Genomic DNA, 21,510 nt, shown 5'->3' on the forward strand with positions numbered 1-21,510 from the left:
AATAAGTATATCTAGAAATGACAAGATTCATTCAATAAGACACTACTGATACCTCTTACAAATGAATAATAAAACAATATTTAAAATCTGTAGAATACAGTATTTTTACTTGAATATTTTAGGTCACGAAAAAAATCTCAGATTCTAAAAACAACAAAAAAAAATAGTACAGCCTTCTCTCCTATCTCCTTTTCTGACCAGAAGAAAATAAAACTAGGAATGAATAATCAAAGTATTAAGCCAGAAATAGAAATTTAAAAAATATTCTAAATAACTTATGAACAAAAATAATCCACACCATAATTACAAAGTATAAAAATAAAGGGATTACTACATATTACCTCTCTGAGACTGAAAAAAATTATGTCATTTCCCATATGTGTGTCTTATGCAGGAAAATGATTTGTAGGAAAGATATGAACATGTTAAGAGTAATTAGCTTTGGGGAGTATTTATTTTGCTTGGTTATGTGAATTCATTTATATAAATGCAATGCTTATCTACATGGAATGTATATTTAATAGAGGCCATAGATTTACATTTTTGATGTTGTAAAACTTCAAGCCCTCATATCATCTTTAAGGTGCAAGAGAGAAATTATCTTTAGAGAAGACACATCCCTCTAGTAGTACAGATTTAAAGCAAATAGATAACCAATTCTCCTAGAATTAGTGAACTAATTATAGGTGCTTCACACTGAGCAATGTTAAAAGTTCTGTTCAACAAAGTAAACTACGTATATCTTTTTAAGAGACAAGTTTAACCTAGAATTGGAGATTTATTTTTCCTTAAATTAAATTTAAACTACTCTGTGCCTATGTTTTTTCTTGATAGATGGTTGTACGTTCTTATCCAAACTTTTGTTGGAGAGCCGGACTATGGTTGGAAAGACAGACTTCTCTTGCTAGAGCAGGATTTCTCAACTTCTAAACCATTGACATTTTGGGCCAGATAATTCTTTTATTTAAAGCAGGGTAGATGGTGGTGCCCTATGTACTGACAGATATTTAGTAGGATCCTTGGCCTCTACTCACTAGATTCTAGTAGCAACCCCCACTCTAGTCATGACCACCAAAAATGTATTCAGATATTGCCAAATGTCCACCTGGGGGGCAAAATCACCCCCAGTTGAGAACAACTGTGCTAGTGGATAAACTCATGGGAACTGAACTGAATTAGATGATAGATTAACAGTGTCCTTGTAAGGCTGACTGTGCCAAACTTGATGAGAACACTGTTGAAGACTGAGATTGAATTATTTGGGCTCTGGAAACCAGATTACATTCAGTGGGTGAGAAAGAACATTTTCCCTGAATTGAAGTTTGGTTAACAGTCATGGCCTGGTGTGGTTAAGCCCTGAGGAGCCAAGAGGAGCTAGATCCCTTTCCGAATGCTAGAGAAGGGTTAGGAGTAGGAGGCACCAGTAAAGGAAAGTGGCTCCCATTAAAGTTGCAATTACATTAGGGCCAGCAGCAGCTACAAGGTAACAAGAGAAGGAAGATGGTGACTGTCACAGGTCTTAGTCATTAGCCATAAGTGCTTGCAGCAGTTGCAGAGCAGTCAAGGGAATCTGGGCCAGGCACCGATAACAGCTAACACAGCCCATTCTTTTACCACTCAGCTCTGTGTGCTTTTTTCTGACTCTAAATTCTCTTCATCTGGATACAGCTTCTCTAGGGTTCTGATTGGTTACAATTTCTGGGGAAACATATAAAAACAGTATGAATTACACCCCTGCTGCTGTACTTGTTCTTGAGGCCTTAAATGATCTTCCCCTTCTTTACTTCCCATTTACAGGTGTAACTGGGCGTGGGGGTACCAGGGGTATGCAGAGGATCACCTTCATGACTACCTTATTTAGCAGCAATTCTACCTCCTTAATATGATCAGACCACAGGCCTTCTCAATATGCATGATAATTGCTTTCTTTGGCTGCTGGTTTACTGGCACAAGGAACCCAAAGTGACCACTTGGTAGCTACAGCTTTAAGCTTACTGGGATTATGACCATGTCCTTTGATGGAAGTACAGGCTTTCCAGGAGCCAGGACCTTGAGACTCACAGTCTCAGAGCAGAAAGCACAAATTCTCCAGGAAGGCCACTGGGAATGATAGTTATAGAAGGTACTCCTACTTCCACTGCTTGGTTCCTGGACCCATGAATTCTACCTTTTGGAGACCCATGCGCCATCCTTAGATAGTATCTTCTTAAAGTTGATGCCTCAGCTGCACTTTTAAGAGGCCATTCTACTCTTCTATCAGGCTAGCAGCTTCTGGATGATACAGTAGTATGTGGTAAAACCAATGGATCTCATGCTCGTATGTGCACAGCCAGGCCTACTTTGCCATCTCTTGCATGAAGAGATGCTCTACAAGACCCCATGTGGGAAGATCAAATCCTCTGGGAGCCTTTGGAGTAATGGTGCAGGCCGAGTGATCACAGACAGGAAAGGCAAACTGTTATCCAGAATATATGTAAATCTTGATTCAGATGACCTGCTCTTACCAGAGTAGAAGGGGTTCAGTATAATTGAACAGCCAACAGCAGCTAGTTGGTCTTGTTCATGGGACTATACCATATAAGTACTCAGCTTTTGTCTTTTCTACTGGCAGATTGGACATTCTTCAGGAGAAGTCCAACCTGGCAAGCCTCAATCTCGATGAGAGGGAGACAATCTTGTGGGGTTCATGCATAATTTCTACGATCATGGCAATCTCATTTATGAGCTCATTTTCTAAACAATGCAGTGGCAAAGGTTGGCTGTCATCAACTGGCTGAATTAACATACTTAGTTGGGTGTTTAATGCCTCTTCTTCAGTGGGTGTTCTGTGGTGGGAATAAAATGCAATACAAAATCATCGTACTTGGTGTGCAGCTCACATATACCGATCCACATGCTGCTTCCCCAGACTTCTTTGTCTCTTCTAGTGTTGTTTTTTCTAGGCAATTACCAACCAGTTAAGCCAGGGGTCTCCAACCCCTGGGCCAAATAATGATACCAGTCCGTGGCCTCTTAGGAACCAGGCCGCACAGCAGGGGGTGAGTGGTAGGCAAGCAAGCAGAGCTTCATCTGTATTTGCAGCTGCCCCCCAGTGCTAGCATAACTGTCTCAGCTCCACCACAGATCCTCAGGCATTATATTTCATAGAAGCACCAGTCCCTGGTGCCAAAAGGTTGGAGACCACTGAATTAAGCCATTTGCCATTGACCATGAGTCTATATATTCTAACCTCAGATAAATGATCTCTTCACACAAAGTGGATGGCCATGACCACCATCTGAAGCTCTGCCCACTGCAAAGATTTCTTCTCATTTTTGTTTTTAAGGCCACCCCAAAGTGATGCCGCAGTGCAGAAATTCATTTTCAGTTCACACAAACCTACTCAGTTGACCCATTTGTGTATTAATCACAGGAGTTTTTCTCCTCTGATAGCTGGACATAGAAAATGATCCATGAGGTTAAGGTTGTCAGCTGAAGGAGAAGTATCAGTATAATAGTGGAAGGCGACATGGGTTCTGATAACTGGTGCTCTCTGAACCTGCTCCTCCTCAATCTGAAATGTACCACTTCTACCTTGCAGTGACGTCTCAGATCTTTTTATTTGGTGGGTCTCACGGTATTCAGTTCACTGTGTGCAGTTCTGGTCCGATGGCCATTTGATGTTCCGTGGTTAGATAGCCTGTCTCAGTCAGGGATCAGTAGCAGATCAGTTGTTTGAATGTGGTTTTAATTGTGTATAGTGCTTTGTCACAGATGGCATTGCTTTGCACAAGAACCCAAGAATTCATAGGAAACCCTATGAATTTACTATTGTGGCTTGCTAGAGATCATAAAACAATCTAAGTGGCAAGGCTGCTTATGCTGCAGCCTAAATCTGCTTCAGAGGGTTGTCTTGCTCTGGGCCCTCTTAAAACTATAAGCCTTTAGTATTACCAAATAAATGGGTCAAAGTAATATTTCGAATGTATTATGCTATACCTAAAACCTGAAAAGGCCAACTAAGCCCCGTGCTGCTTTCTTAATATTAAGAGATGCACACAGTATTAACATGGCCTTTACTTTGGAAAAGATGACTCATTTGCCCCAAAACACAGTGCCCTTAAATATTTAACTGATGTATGATGCTTCTAAATCTTCATAAGGTTTATCTCCCTCCTTCGAGAGTGCCTGTGTCTTACCACTTCTTGCTCATCAGGTCCAGCTATATGATGTTAGCAATATGAGCTAATATGGTGTTCTACAAAATGTCCAGATGGCCCAGATCTTTTCAACAATATAGTGACGGAAAGAAAGTGAATTAACATATCTCTGGGGCAAGACCATGAATGTATACTGCTATTCATTCCATATGAATGCAAATTGCTTCTGTCCTCCTATCTGAAGTGTAGTGAAAAGAATGCATTTGCCAGATCAATAGCTTTATGCCATTTACCAGAATCTCTAATAAAGATACCACTTCCATCACAGCAGTTGCAATTGGTTGTACTACTTGGTTAAGTGAGCAGTAGTACACTGTTATTTTCCATGATCTGTCTGGTTCTTGCAGGACCACCACCTCTGCATCCTTTAAATCTTTGAGGGTGGTATAAATCTGCCATTGCCTCCAAGGATGTGATAATTATTTCACATGTATTACCTTGGCTGGGTTAGGGGAGTTTCAGGGGCTTTCACTTGGCCTTTCTTACTATAATAGCTCTGTGTTTACAGGTCAAAGAACCAGCAAGGGTTTTGCCAACAGCTTAATATATTCAGGAACAGAGAAAATGACCACTGGGTGTATCTGGATCCAGTGGACACTGTGAGATGGACCTCTATTTATTACATGACTCCCTTAGGCTATTATCAGGGGTCAAGATGATACTTGGCTCCCTGAGTATCGGTGTCAGCTTGAATATTGTATTCAACAACCATCATATGGTAAGGGCATTCCCTTTTCCCTAGGGTGTAGTAACCTGAGTAAACGGCCAATGAACTGGAGGAATCAATAGCATATATATCTACCATGCTGTTGGAGGAATCAATAGCATATATATCTACCATGCTGTTGCACAGTCTTTGCTCATGGAAATCTGGCCTCTCCTTTAGTTAATGGGTTCTGGGACTGAGAACTGCTTAGTACTGAAAACTGGGAAAGATTACTTTACTTCGGGGTAACAGACATAGGTCTTCGGTTCATCCATTCTTGATGTCTTGATTATCTTTATTATATGACCCTCACCTTGCCATCTTTCTTGCCCTTAGGAATACCATAACCTGAGAACTATCTTCTGGGCTGACATTATTATCCTTCTGCCCTTTTGGTAATCATGTCCAAGTTGCTTCTGATGGTTAGTAGCTTATTCTTGGTTTTTGCTATTCTGGGATCCTGTCATCTCCACTGCTACTAGGGATCCCAGGTCTATAATAGCATTTTTTTACCATTAGCTTCTGTCTCCAGAGGATAGCCACCACTGAGCTCAAACAATCACAGTGCCATCACACTAGTGCATTCTTTGTCATCTCAGTAAATGGCATGGCCTTCAGGCCCTCCTGAATAACAGAGAGTCAGCCAGAGTATTTTTTATATAGTACAGCTATTCAAGCATGCCCACTTTCCTGAGCTTTAATCCCTTCCCCTACAATCTGCCATGGCAGACTATTTTATTTAATGCGAGTCGTCACTTTTTCCAAACTTCCAAGAATCATCCAGGCAGTGTATTAAAACTTGCCCCCAGTGCCTGACAAACTCTCCCATATTTAGCTTTATAGTCTTCCTCCCTTATTCCAACACTCTCGAGAGGAATATCTCCAAGTTCTCGCCAATAATTGTTAGCCAGTTACTTCAGCGACTTTGGCATCAAAGCCCTTTACTACTTTGCCAGGCTAGCACTTCTTCAATTATGTCATATTGCAATTGAAACTTAGTTATGGTGTGGTTGGCAGGACAGGAGGGGGGCATATTCTGAGGAGAGTCAGCATTATCTTATCGTCTCATGAGGCTTCTGCATAGTCTTTAGGCCAAAGGGAGGCAATCTCCTTTAACAAGAAGGAATAATCCTCTTACACACACCCAGAGGATTCAAAGATCTCCTGCTCAAGTCTCAGTGTCTCACTTCTTCCCTATCAAGGTCTTGATGTTAGTGTAAGAGACTTGCTGGGGCTGAGCATTGAACCTTTTCTGAAGTTCTGCCTACCTTACAAATGGATCCTGAGCCTGGTCCTCAGAACAACCAGCCCTCTAAACACAGGAGACAAGAATCTCTTTGGATGATGCCAAAAGGTCCTTTGCCTTTTTTTTTTTTTGCTTTGAATTGGTGATTATTCCAAGTCTCTCATTTTCTCTCTTCAAAACAACAGTGATGTTCATCTATAGTAACCCAATTCCACAGTCCTTATATTTATACTCAATTGATAGAGATGGCACACTAGTAGAGGCATAGTCTTCTAATTGTGTCACATCCCAGTTAGTTTCACTAAAGGTGAAAGTCTTAATGACTGAACCACTACAGTGTGCCAGGGACTATCAATATTTTACCTGCCACCAGGGTGATTATACCTCCATTATCAGGAAGGACTAGGTACTCCAACTCCAGAATTTCATCCTTAAAGTCAACTTTAGGACTTTAAGGTACTACTTCTGGTACCAATTTATTAGACCAGATTTCTTCTGGTACCAGTTTATTAGACCAGATTTCTTAGAAGCAGAGCCTAACACAGGAATTCATGTACTCTTAACTTACGAAAAGGATGCTCTTCAGAAAAATCTTGAATGAGGGAGCATGACAGGGCAGCAGAAGGAGCCAAAAGAGAATGTGATCTCAGTAAAATCTAGTGTTGAGAGTTCTGAAATGTTTTCACAGAGGTGTCCGGAATTAAGATAAGTGGATAGACCCTGTATCTCCACATTAGTCATTTGGCTACTTCTCCAGACAGTGATATGACAACCTCCCCGGAATGTGTATGAGGTGGAACCCATTAACCAAAGGCAGTTATCTAGAGAAGAGCACAGATATGAGTCATTAGCTATAGTACTTGCAGCAACTAGGGGGATGAGCACAATGGCCAAGATAGTAGATCTGAGTGGGGCACCAATGGTCTCTACTATACATGCACACTCATGTAGATTTTCTACAGTGAATTTAATATTTTTGTTATAAAAATTTCAAAAGCATATACTGAATCTTTTAGAGATAGATGATAAATATGTAGGTTTATATATTGCATGTTTACATATAAATTGATATATAACACATGTTAATTTACACATAGTTTTACATGAAGTATATGTTTATACACATTTATATATTCACATCTATAAATATATATTTAAACATAGGAATATAAGGTACATCTATAGTTAGGAAAATGGCGAAAGGTATCTACTAACTTGTTCAACTCTGTATTTTTTACTTCAGGGAGTAGGATTGGACATGACCATAAGGCATCGTCATATCTTTTTTTTCAAATTATAAAAAGTTAGAAAGAAAAAAAAATGTTTTAGGAAAATATTTAAGGAGATAATGAAGTGTTCATAACATCTTAAATAAGAGTGCATATATATTTAAATAATAAAATACTCTATAGCAACCAAAATGATCACTCCTTAGTTATGCGCATCAATCCAGAGAAAACTTATAAATGTCTATTCATGTTTTTAAAAATTGGCACATTAAATTACATTGTTTAAAGGTGTAAGCATAGGTAACAAAGTACAACAAGGAAATGATTATCGCCAAAGCCAGGAACATTCTGGGTACCTTTGGAGGCAACATAACAAAACTCTTCATTCACATTTTTCTTGAAATTAAGGAGAAAATGTTAGAAGATGAAACTCTAAATTGAAGGCCACAAAGTTAACTGAAGTAATGCAACAGTTCAAATCTCTAGCACTATCAAATTCTGAGACTTACCGAGCACTTGCCATTCAACCTTCCTAATTTATGCTATAGAAAGTCTCCGCAAGTTATAGCTATAAATTACTTGAGATACAATAAAAATAAGTTTCCATCTAAAAATATCAAAAAACTGAGTAAAAGAGAGGTATTTAGTTATATTTATATTATAAACAGAAGTAATAAGTACATGCGGAATACAAAATTCCCCAAAAAATCATTAATTATGTTGTATTTTACTGATTTTAAGACAGTCTAGATTTTTATGACATATCATTGTTTTATGAAACAGATGCTACCATTTCAAATTGTAAGATAACATCTTTATTTAATTTGAATGCATTCTGATTTTTAGAGATGTTAAAATGTAAAATATGTACATCTTAGAACCGATAAAAATCTGGCCATTTCCTCAGTTTCCCTCTGTACTGTCTTATTTTGGACTCTCCTTCCAAGTTCTCAGGAAGAGGATGTCCTCTTTACTCAACTTTGCCAAGCTCTCTTCTCTTCCTTTTAAATAAATAGAAAAAATACTTTTAAAATATAAAATTAAATTAATTATTTTTTAAATTAAGATTATCAAGGTAACATTGGTTAATACAATTGTATAATTTTCAGGTGTACATTATAATATGACATCAATATGTTCTATTGTGTGTTTACCACCCAAAGTTCAGTTTCCATGAGCTACCATATATTTGATTGCCTTTATCTACCTCACCCTCTGCCTACCCCCTATAATGGACCCCCTTTATCACGCCAACTGCTTACCCTCTGGTAATCACTAGTCTAAGTCTATGTCCATGAGTCTCTGTTTGTTTGTCCTGCTCATTTGTTGCTTTTAGGTTTATATCTCACATATGTGATATCATGTGATTTTCAACTTTTTCTGTCTGGCTTCTTTCTCTTAGCATGATTATCTCGAGGTCCATCCATGTTGTCACAAATGGCAGTATTTCATCTCTTCTTATGATTGAGTAATATTCCATTGTATATATGTACCACAGCTTCTTTAGCCAATCATTTATCATAGAACACTTCGATTGCTTCCATGTCCTGGCCACAGAGAACAGTGCTGCTATGAACATTGGTGTGCAAATATCTTTTTGGATATGGGTTTTCAAGTCTTTGGGGTAAATACTCAGTAGAGGGATTGCTGGATCATATGATAGATCAATTCTTAGTTTTTGAGGAATCTCCATACTGTTTTTTCCATAGTGGCTGTTCCAATTTGCAGTCCCACCAGCAGTGTATGAGGGTTCTTTTTCTCTGCATCTTCCCCAGCATTTGCTATTACTTGTCTTGTTGATGATAGTCATTCTAACAGATGTGAGATGGTATCTCGTTGTGGTTTTGATTTGCATTGCCCTAATAGGTAGTGATGTCGAGCATCTTTTCAAATATTTGTTGTCCATTAGAATGTCCTCTAGGGAGAATTGTCTATTCAGGTCCTCTGCCCATATTTTTATTAGATTGTTTGGGGGTTTGTTGTTGTTGTTGCTGTTATGGAGTTTTATGAGTTCTTTGTGTATTTTGAATATTAGGCCCTTATCTGAGGCATTGCTTGCAAATATCTTCTCCCATTCGGATGATTGTCGCTTCATCTTGTTGACGATTTCTTTTGCTGAGCAGAAGCTTTTTAGTTTGATGTAGTCCCATTCATTTATTTTAGGTTTTACTTCTCTTGTTTTTGAGGTCAAATTCATAAAATACTCTTTAAGACCAAGGTCCTTGAGTTTATATCCTATGTTTTCTTCTATGCGTTTTACTGATTCCGGTCTTATATTCAGGTCCTTAATCATTTTGAGTTAATTTTGGTGTGTGATGATAAACAACAGTCTAGTTTCATTGTTTTGCAGGTGACTTTCCAGTTTTCCCAGCACCATTTATTGAAGAGGATGTCCTTTCTCCACTGTACGTTTTTGGCTTTTTTTGTTGGAAATTATTTGCCCATATAAATATAGATTTACTTCTGGACTCTTGTTTCTGTTCCACTGGTCCGTATGTCTGTTTTTCTGCCAATACCACATCATTTCGATTACTGTCTCTTTGTAGTATAATTTGAGGTCAGGCAGAGTGATGCCTCCAGCCTCATTCTTTTTTCTCAGGATGGCTTTAGCAGTTCAGGGTCTTTTGTGCTTCCACACAAATCTGATGATTTTTTCTATTTAAAAAATGCCAATAAGATTTTGATGGGGATTGCATTAAATCTGTATAATGCTTTAGGTAATATGGTCCTTTTAACTATGTTGATTCTTCCAACCCAAGAACAAGAATATCTTTCCATTTCTTTGCATCTTATTCGATTTCTTTTAAGAGGGTCTTGTGATTTTCATTATATAGGTCCTTCACTTGTTTCGTTAAATTTATTCCTAGGTGTTTTACTTTTTGTTGTAATTGCAGAAGGAATTATTTTTCCACTTCTTTTTCTGACATTTTATTATTAGAGTATAGGAACGCTATGGATTTTTGAACGATGACTTTGTATCCAGAAACTACTGAATTTGCTTATTGTTTCTAGTAGTGTTCTTATGGAGTCTTTAGGGTTTTCTATACAGAGAATCATGTCATCCTCAAATAGTGACAGTTTGACTTCTTTATTTTCTATTTGGATGCCTTTTATATCTTTCTCTTGTCTAATTCCACTCGCTAGGACCTCCAATGTTGTACTGAATAACAGTGGCGATAGTGGACAGCCTTGCCTTGTTCCTGATCTTAGAAGGAAGGTTTTATTTTTCACCATTAAGTATAGTGTTGGCTGAGGGTTTGTCATATATGGCCTTTATTATGTTAAGGTACTTCTATACTGATTTTGTAAAGTGTTTTGATCATAAAGAGATGCTGTATCTTGTTAAGGCTTTTTCTGCATCTATTGATATGATCATACGATTCTTATTTTTTAATTTGTTTATGTGGTGTATCACATTAATCAATTTGTGTATGTTGAACCATCCCTGTGCCTCTGGGATAAAGCCCACTGATCGTGGTGTATAATCTTTTTAATATGTTGCTATATTTGGTTCGCTAGTATCTTATTTAGGATTTTTACATCTATTCATGAGAGATATTGGTCTGTAGTTTTTGTGTGTGTGTGTTATCTTTCCAGGTTTTGGTATCAAGGTAATATTGACCTCATAAAATGAGTTGGGAAGTATTGCCTCCTCTTCGATGTGTTGGAAGAATTAGAGGAGAATAGATATTAAATCATCTTTGAATATTTGGTAGAATTGACTGGTGAATCCATCTGGTCCTGGACTTTCACTTTTTAGTAGGTTTTTGATGATTGCTTCAATTTCCATACTGCTGATCGGTCTATTTAGATTTCCCAGTTCTTCCTGATTTAGTCTAGGAAGATTGTATTGTTCTAAGTAATGGTCCATTTCTTCTAGATTATTAAATTTGCTGTTATATATTTTTCATGCTATTCTTGTATGATCCGTTGTATTTCAGTGATGTCAGTAGTAATTTCTCCTCTTTCATCCCTGATTTTATTTATTTGTGTCCTGTCTTTTTTTTCTTTAGTGAGTCTAGTCAGGGGTTTGTCAATTTTATTAACCTTCTCAAAGAATCAGCTCTTTACTGCATTCATTTTTTCTATTCTTTTGTTTGTTTGTTTGTTTTATTTTCAATTTCATTTATTTCTGCTCTAATTTTGACTATTTCTTTCCATCTGCTGATTTTAGGCTTCATTTGTTCTTCCTTTTCTAGTTTTTTAAGATGAAGCATTAGGTGTTTATTTGGTCTCGTTCTTATTTTTTGAGATAGGCCTGTAACGATTCCTCTTATGACTGCTTTTGCCATGTCTCAAAAGTTTTGATATGTTGTACTAGCATTCTCATTTGTTTCTATGTATCTCTTGATCTCTGTTTTTATTTCTTCTCTGACCCAGTTATTCTTCAGTAGCATGTTGTTTAATTTCCATGTATTTGTGGTTCTTCCTGATTTCTTTTTGCAGTTGATCTCTAGTTTCAAAGCATTATGATCAGAGAATATGGTTGGTATGGTTTCAACCTTCTTATATTTGTTGAGGCTATCTCTGTGTCCCATTATTGGTTGATTCTTGAGAATGTTCCAGTGCACTAGAGAAAAATGTATAAGCAGCTGTTTGGGGATAGAAGGCTCTATAAATGTCAATTGTGTCCATTTAGTCTAATGTGCCATTTAAAGATGTTATTTCCTTATTAGTTTTTTGTTTAGATGATCTATCCATATTTGACAGTAGGGTATTTAGGTCCCCTACTATGATAGTGTTTTAGTCTGTTTCTCCCTTAATTCTGTTAGTAATTGCTTTACGTATTTCGGGGAGCCCTGATTTGGAGCATAGATATTAATAAGTGTTATGTCTTCTTGGTGCATGATTCCCTGTATCATTATGAAGTGTCCCTCAGTATCTTTCTTTATCTTTTTTATTTTAAAGTCTATCGCCTCTGATATTAATACTGCTATTCCTGCTTTTCTCTGAATGCCATTTCTTGAAATATCATTTTCCACCCTTTCACTTTATTTGTCTTTGGAGCTGAGATGTGTCTCCTGGAGACAGCATATGGTTGGGTTTTGTTTTTTTATCCATTCTGCAACTCTGCGCCTTTTTATTGCTGAGTTCAGACCATTTACATTTAGGGAGATTATTGAAATATGAGGTCTTCTTATAGCCATCTTATCTTTTGCTTTCTGGTAGCTCGGTGTTTCCATTGCTTCCTTGTCCTTGTGTTTCTGTTTTCTTTATTTTGGTTGGCTTTTGTGGGTTTCCTCTGTGGTCCTTCTTGTTTTATGTTATATACTTCTGAATCTTTGATGTATGGTTACCATTACAAATACGTAAAGGATAGTTATGTATATAACTACCCATTTTCTTTTGTGCGGGCCTTATCTCCATTCCTGTTTGCGAATTTAGATCTTTGAATCCTCTCTTTTTCAGTCATTGTTGTCTCAGTTTGTCCCTATGTATGTTGAATGTTCTTTTCTATCTTGCTACAGCAAGTCTCTTCTTATTAAGCTTATAATGCCCTGTTCTTAGTAAGGATTGCATTCCTCTGCTTCTATTTGCCTGATAGTCACCTTACTCCTAATTATGTTTTATTGTTCTTTGTTTGTTTGTTTGTTTTGTCATTTTGTTTTAGGTGAGCTGACCTCTTTCAGTATTTCCTGTAGTGCAGGCCTCGCAGTGCAGAATTTCCTCAATTTTTGTATGTCTGGAAAAGTTTTAATTTCTCCTTCCTATCTAAAGGAGAGCTTAGCTGGATACATTTTTCTAGGCTGGTAGTTCCTTTCCCTAAATAGTTTAAATATTTGATTCCATTCATTTCCGGCTTGTAAGGTTTGTGCTGAGATGTCCAAAGATAATCTAGTGGGTTTTCCTTTATAAGTTACCATCTTCTTTTCTTTGGCTGCCCTGAGCATTCTTTGTCGTTGATTTTTGATAATTTTAATCCATTGTGTCTTGGTGAAGGCTTTTTTGGGTTGAGATAATTGGGTGTTCTGATGACTTCTCAAAATCCAAGCTCCAGCTCATTCCTTAGATTTGGGAAATTCTCGTTCACTATTTGTCTGAAAATGCTTTCTAGTCCCTTCTCCTTTTCCTCGCCTTTGATAATGCTCATTATTCTTATGCTTCCTCTCCTGATGGTATCAGCTAGTTCTTGTATTTTTCTTTCGTTATTTTTCATTCTTAAATTTCTTTCCTTCCTTCTGATTTGTTGCTAGATTTGTCTTTGATATCACTGATCCTTTCCTCCATTTGATTGACCCTATTTCCCAAGCTTGCTATTTCATTTTTCAACTCTTGCAGTGTTTTTTGTTGTTTTTTTTGTTTTTTGTTGTTGGTTTTGTTTTGTTTTGTTTTGTTTTTATCTCCAGAAGATATTCTGCTGCAGGGGGTAGCAGATGAACACTAATACCACAGGCTGTGCACAGATCAAAGCAGGGCTCGTGGTGTCACGTTGTGAACTCCACTTCTACCCTTTGCTACTGTGTGACAGCGGAAAAATTATTTAACTTCTCTGAGCCTTAGTTTCAACTGAAAAGTAACAAATGAGGAAGATACCTACCTCATGTGACTGCTGGGAGATTTCATAAACTAACACACAACATGTTTGCTGGTAAGCTCTCAGTAACAGTTATTTTAATCATTAACCTCATTATCACTATTTTTCCAGTCATTTTGAAAGTGAAAGATGTTTTCTCTAAGAAAGCACAAAGAAAAGAGGTTATGGAAATGAATTTTCTTCATCATCCTTTGTAAATGAGAAGATTCCTAAAGAAGGCAGATGAAGATGAGTTTGTTGAATCTGAATTATCTAATTCAGCTGGTGACCTCTTTTTGACTGACTCATTCATGTGTAAACCAAGTCTCTAATCCTCTAAAGTCTTTTTGGAAGATTAGTTATGGAATCCTATAGAAAAGGAGCATCTGAGTGCTACCTGTACATGTTGTTTAACTTTACTTTTTCCTAATGCTTAAGCCAAAGAAAACTGGCTTTGTATTCTGTAGAACAACCTACTCAGCACCCAATGAACAGGAAGATTGCTGTTGACTCTCACTTCAGCATGTCAAGAACTAGAGAAAGAGTGGGTGTGGATGTGATAAGGCAGGAAAGTCACTAGGCAAGAATCCAAGGGAACTGGTGTCTAGGTTCAACTTAGCCACATTGAGCCCATATAATATACTGAATAAATGTCTTCCCAGGAAGGGAGAAAAATTTGAAGTCAGAAATACTTGGGATCCCAGCCCCACCACCGCTCAGCTACAAAACTTTGGGAAAGTCTTTAATTTTTCTGTGCTCTAGGATCCTCATCTTAAAAATGAAGATGAAATAATTCTGAATCTTGATTGCCTATTAGAATCACTCAGGTGTCTGTTTGTTTGTTTGTTTGTTTGTTTGTTTGTTTGTTTAAGAAACACCAGTTCTACCCTAAACCAGCTGAACTAGAATCTTAGGATATCTGGGGCAAGGCCTGGGCATCAGTATTTTTTAAATCTCCCTCAGGTGATTCTTCCCAGGTGATTCAGATGCATGGAGAAGGTTGAAAACCACTGGCTAAATAATCTCTAACATTGATGTTGTGTTGACATTGCATTGACATTGATGCACTCTAACATGGAAGATCAATGAAGCTGCATAAATATCTTGGTCTTGCTCGTGTCCAGATAGCTCAATCTGTATTAACTTGGTCTCTCTCTGGGCAAAATTTTCTTGTAAAGGGCCTGAATGTAGGCAAAATGCTTTAGGAAGAGAAAGCACAACAGAATACAAAGCTAAAAATAGCCCAGTTTAGTTAATATTTATCACTTTGCATTTTTATGTAGCAAGTTGAAATTTTAAGATCCATCAGAGACCAGTAAAACCAACAATATTCTTTTAATATTTTAGAATCTGAAACCACTTAACAGTAATGGAAAGGCCACCTGTTATGAAGTGTGTTTAATCATGGAGGAAAAAGCCAAATTTCCATTTTGGAAAAGCAGCCACCCACTTGCTATTAACAGAGACATAAGTCAAAACTACAAGGCTGGAATTCAGTTCTAAAACTTCACAATGATGACTCCCCCTTCTCTCTCCTTTCCTGACCTTGTTTTTAGTCAAGGAGTTTCCTAATTCCTAAAGACTATTCCCTTGTGATATCTGGATCTCAGTCCTGGGACCCTGATCATGGCTGATGGATTTTAAGGAGTCTGAGGAGGTGTCCTCATCCTGCCTGTCTAGGTTCTCATCCTGCTGGCCACTCAGCTGTCCCACAGCTGGCCTCTCTTACCTCTCGTATCGGCTCTGCTACCTCCCAAACTTTCACCGAACACCAAATTCCACGGCTATGTGTACTTAGATCCTTGCGTGGACCTGAATTCCTTAACTCTTGACTCCTCCCAAATGTTAGATTTTAAGCCAGAAATATCAAGATTTAGAACCCATATTCACTCTACATTTTGCCTCATCCTGTCTTCCCCCAACACATTGTTCATGATTTTTACCAGCTATAGTAGAATAATATATATATATATTGTCTTTGCTCCTAATACATGGCACAGATCTCTCAAAACTCAGAATTTTCTGAGTGAAAGGAACATTTTTTGTTGTTCATAACAAGCTCCTTTTGACCATACCTGAGTTTATGTTAATGAGGTGAGTCAAGATGAACCCCTAGATAGCTTCAGAATGGGAGCTGGTCACCAGAGAAACCAACCACATGATTAGGAAATTAGAACTATCAGCCTCATGACATACCTTGGGGGAGAGGAGCAAGCTGGAAACTGAGTTCGATCACCAATGGTCATTGATTTAATCAAGCATGCCCATGTAATGAAATCTCCATAAAATATTTAAAATGATAAGTTTGAGAGAGCATCCAGTTAGTAAACACACATACGTTCTGGGAGGATAGTATGCCCAGAGAGAGCATGGAAGCCCTGCACTGTATTTTATCCTGTAACTAGCTCTATGCATCTCTTTCATCTGGCTGCTCCTGAGTTGTATCCTTTATAATAAACTGGTAATCGTAAGTAAAACACTTTCCCAATCTTTGAATCATTCTAGCAAATTGTCAGACCTGAGTGTGGGGGATCGTGTGAACCCATGATTTGTAGTCACCTGGTCAGAAGCATGGGTAGCTGGAGACCCCTTTGTGGCTGGCATCTGAAGCAGGGGCAGTCTTATGGGACTGAACTCTTAACCTCTGAGGGCTGTGTTCAATGTCAAAATGGAATTGAATTGTAGATACAATTCTCTGGTGTCAGAGAATTGGTAGTGGAACAACATATTTGGATTGTTGCAGAAAAACTACAGTTTCTGTGAAGGAATCCTTGTGTCTACCTAGGAAGTGTGAGGGCTGGTAGGGTTCCCCTACACACTACCTTTGGAGTCAGTGTGACTGCTGAGTAGGGGAGGGAGAAATAGGGTTGTCGACTAACAACACAAGCTATTATGGCCATTTAAGGAAGCACACTCAGTATGTGTTACTTGACCAAGTCATTGCCATCTACTTTGTGGGAAACCAAAGTGAGTACCAAGTTACTGCCACTATGCCCACATTCTTGGCTTTGTTACAAAGAAAAATTATGCCTTGGAACAATGTCTGACATGTTTGGGCAGAGGTTAACTGAGACTTGGTTATGGCTTGAGGGCCCTGTCGCTGCTTTGATGCTGTGATTCATTCACTGATCTTAATTTGACTATTTATACGCCAATGTCAAAGTCTCACCCAGCATAACCACAGAGGCTGCTGGACAAATCCACAAAGCAGACATTGGAGAATCAAGCCAGACTTGCTGGTGTTTTTACACAGGGGAGAAAGTTATGGGGACATATGGAGAATTTCATCAGTATGACCCATATGATATCAGATGGGCTCCCTTATCCTTCAGAGACAGGGTGTGATTGGCTTGGGAATGCTGTAAATTCTATGATCTTCAAAGCCTATAATACTTCCAAGTTTTGTTTCTGTTTTTGTTTTTTTTAAATTCCCAGGGACTTATACTCACGCTCCTCTGGACTTCTAGCTCCTGACCTGTTCTCTGTTTTACTCTAGATCTCTAGACCCAGAATTCAGTCTCAGCTTCTTTTTAGTGGAGAGAGAGATAGAGAGAGACACACACACACAGAGAAAGAAAGATGGAGGAGAAAAGGAGAGTGAGGGGGAAAGATAAGAGGAGCAAAAATGTTTAAAATGGTTGTTTTCAAGTTTAATATTATACTGAAAGCACGGTGGGCAGAAGATGTTATGTCATTGAATATATTCCCCTTCTATCCTTTTGGCCTTTTCCTCTCCCTTCCCCCATCAGTGCCATCTCTCCTCCATACTCTTTTCCTCCAATAAGTGAAGAATAAACAACAAAATTTGAAAGTCAACCTTTCATATTCCCTAATAACTTAATGGAGCTAGATCAGGGTCAGCAAACATTTTCTGTAAAGAACCAGAAAGTAAATATTTTCATTTTTGTGGGACATATGGTCTTAAAACTTCTCTATTCTGCTGTTACACTGCAAAGTGGAAGACAATAAAAAAACCATTGTGTGTAGCTGTGTTCCAATTCAACTTTACTTCTAAAATAGGTAGCAGATAGATTGGCCTCTTCGGTTGCCAAAAGTTAATCTAAATAATGATTATCAAAAGCTGCTAATATCCCCAAGAGAAGACATTATACACCTCTTGATGGCTATAACCACCACCTGTATGATAGAATTTAGGGTGAAAATGTCACACCTGAATCTGACAAAGTCTCTACATCTAACTACTAAGGCTCAGGGAATTTAGGAGATATCATCCAACACCACAGCGGTGCAACCAGAAAAACAAAGACCATTGCAAGTTCTACAGGATAAAGGACCCATGCAAGTAAAAAAAAAAGATATGGGAGGATAATTTATAGATGAAAAGAGATTTAATACACAAAACAGCCAATTAAAATTAAATAAAGAGAATGTCTCTCAAAACTCCAAATTCTTATCTAACTCTTAACGACCATAGCTCTACTCCTAGTCTGAAATTCCCGAGTCCATAAAGGATCTCCCTCAGTGAGACTTGGTTCTCTGTGGAAGACAATTAGAAGCAGTATTTTATCCAGTTTCTTTAAGAAATAAAAGTTCTCCAGGAGACAGCAAAGAGATAATCTCAGGCAAAGAAGAGTCAAACCCTGATTTCGTTTTTTTCCGTTAACATTCCACTGTTTATTCTATTTAATGTATAGTTATCTATTAGGAAACACAAAAAATAGTTTCACAGTTAGAGAAAATGGATGCATTTTAACAATCTCTCACTTAACTAATGAGAACACTGGAAATCATCTGAAGAGTCTGTATTTTGTATATAGCATTTGGTAAATTGGCTACTTAACTATTACTTTCTCTTCAGCTTTATTTTCTCATAAAATAATCATTGTCATGTATAATACACAATCGTTTTTATGTAAGATGCAAAATTCAGAGGGCTATTAACTGCTTGGGAAAAAAATGGCTGCTAATATATACATTTTTTTCTTGTTTAGATTTATTTCCCACCAGAGAACCATAAAGTATTCCAATTAACTAAGAAACTTAGTCTGTGGTAAATGGAAATATCCACAACCCTCTTCAAGCTTAAAACGTATTTTAGTCCTCTGCAGGGTAGAACTAAATTACTGTGTTGTAATGAAAATAAATTTGTTAATTAGTTCACTTAATCAAATTTGACTGAACTCTGCTCCTAGTAGCATACACCTGAGAGCTTTAATACATCTGTTTCTTAGAGTTCATCACCTACAGGTGAATTTTTCCATGTGTGTGTGTATGTGCGTGCGTGTGTGTGTGCGCACGTGTGTGTGTGTGTGTGTGTATGTGAAAGGACAATTATTTGGCTTCCTTTTCAAACCCTAGTAGGGAGACTCTGTGCAGTCAATAGTACTATGCTATGGAACTAGAAATCTAGAATGATCCCTATAAGCCCCAGTTTGGTTGGATACTAGGCTTGGTATAACTACTAGATAAGAAGTTAGCAAAATAAAAGATGAGGGAGGAGAAATAGGAAAAAAATTGGAATTTAATGAACTTATATATTTCATCCTCAATCTATGAAAAATATGACCATAAAGAATTGCTTAACTCTGACCAAAATGTAAGCTGAACTCCTTCTCCAGCTTGTGACGAGTGGTGACAATTCTAACAGTCTCCAGTCTATATGTTTCTAGTACAATAAATGTCTTTTTTCTCTAATTGCACACTCACCATATCAAGCTATTGCTAATTAATTAGGCTTCCAGTTATATGTCTACTGCTAGCATTTCCCCCTTTATCTGTCCTTTATCTGGTGCCTCCTCATGACGTATATAATGTCTTCATTTCAGACACTGTGAACCAAATTATGACCTTGGGCAAGAAGTATTGAAGAGAAGCCATGCATTAGAAATTAGTTGCGTCAGTATTTAATTTCCAGTGTTGATGCCGAGATCCTGGGTCTTTTGCTAATGTTCCACCTTTTAATCCCTAATGTAACCTGAGCTTGTTATCTTGTGTTTCCTAGAACTTCTGCCTAAGGTCCTGCCTCTCTCTTTCCAAATTTCTTAGTCTTGTTTCCTGATCTCTGGTGCCTGAACTCTAAGAAAACACTGAAATTTTACTTATATATAATGTACCTGTTTCTCTTTTCTGAAGTCTACCTCACAGAACTTGATACTTTTTAGCTGCCTGGCACATTGGTTCTTACCTGACCTTACCTAACTTAATGGATTTCTCTAGATATTACCTTTACCTGTCATTATGTGCCTCTCTATGACTAAGTACCTGCACCAAAGTACTGAGAGATGATAACTAGACTCAGTTATCCCAAAAGTGCATTCTATTTTAAATTAAGTATAACAAACCAACACAATGAAGTTATGGTTTTAAATTAGCTCCAGCTAAATATATATAGATTTTATAATAAAACACAAAAGTTGGATCATGGATGTTTTCTGCTGCATATTAAGGGAAAGTTTTTTGACACTAACTCAGGCAGGCTTGTGGTGACGTAGCTAAGTAGATGAGCTATTGAATCCAACAGGTGGGTATTTAAAACCCCTTTTTTACATTTTGTTATGTATCAGCTCAAGACTTTGGGAAAAGTTACCTAACCCTTCTGAACTTCAGTTTTATCATCCGTTAAATGATAGAATTGGTACTCACCTGTGGTATCATAGAAAGACATTTCTCTTTGTCCCTGGTTCCTGTCACAGAGCTCTGAAAACCCTTGGAATTTCCCAAGTGATAATGGTGATAGGAATGTCTTCTGTATTAGTGAGATGGCTTCAGGATGGACCCTGGTCATTACAAAGACCAAGCCTTAATTAAAAACTTGAAACTTTCAGGACCACTCCCACCCTCCAACCTTTAAGGAAGGGAGAGTGGCTCAAGATTGAGTTGCTCACCAGTGGCCAAAGATTTAGTAGACCGTGTCTATGTAATGAAACTTCTATTAAAACCCCTAAACAATGCTGTTAGGAGAATTTCTGGGTTGGAGGTGCCAGGAGGATGGCATGTCCAGAGAGGGCACGGAAGCTCACAGCCCTAGCCCTTTGCATCTTCACTTAGCTGTTCCCGAGTCATATCCTTTACAATATAATAAACTTATAATAGTAAGTAAAGTGCTTTCCTGAGTTCTGTGAGTTGTTCTAGAACATTATCAAAACTGAGTATTGGGTTGTGGGAACTCTGAATTTATAGCCAGTTGATCAAAATTACCAATGACAAGCTGGGAGTTGTGACTGGCGTCGTAAGTGGAGACAGTCTTACAGAACTGAGTCCTTAACTAGTAGTCCCTGACACTAACACCAGGTAAATAGTGCCACAACTGAATTGAATTATAGGACAGCAAGCTGATGTAGGAGAGTTGGAGAAGTGGTATTAGAAAAGACACTATTTATATATTGTCAGTGTTATGAGCAATAACAGTTCATTTCCACTCAGAGTTTTTATGGAAATGTAATCAGATAACATTTATAAGATGTTTAGAGCAGGGCCTGGGTCTTGGTAACTATACTATAAACAGTTATTATTATTATTTCTATTGCTATTGTTGCTATTATTATTATTGAATAAGGTTGGCATTGTATTGTAAAGATAAAAGAACCTGATCTGAACATAGATGTGAATGCTTAGCCACCCATAGCATTAAGATTTTCTTTAGGACTTTAGAGTCT

The sequence above is a fragment of the Pteropus alecto genome, unplaced genomic scaffold (assembly GCF_000325575.1).
Source record: "Pteropus alecto unplaced genomic scaffold, ASM32557v1 scaffold52, whole genome shotgun sequence".
Lineage (NCBI taxonomy): Eukaryota > Metazoa > Chordata > Mammalia > Chiroptera > Pteropodidae > Pteropus > Pteropus alecto.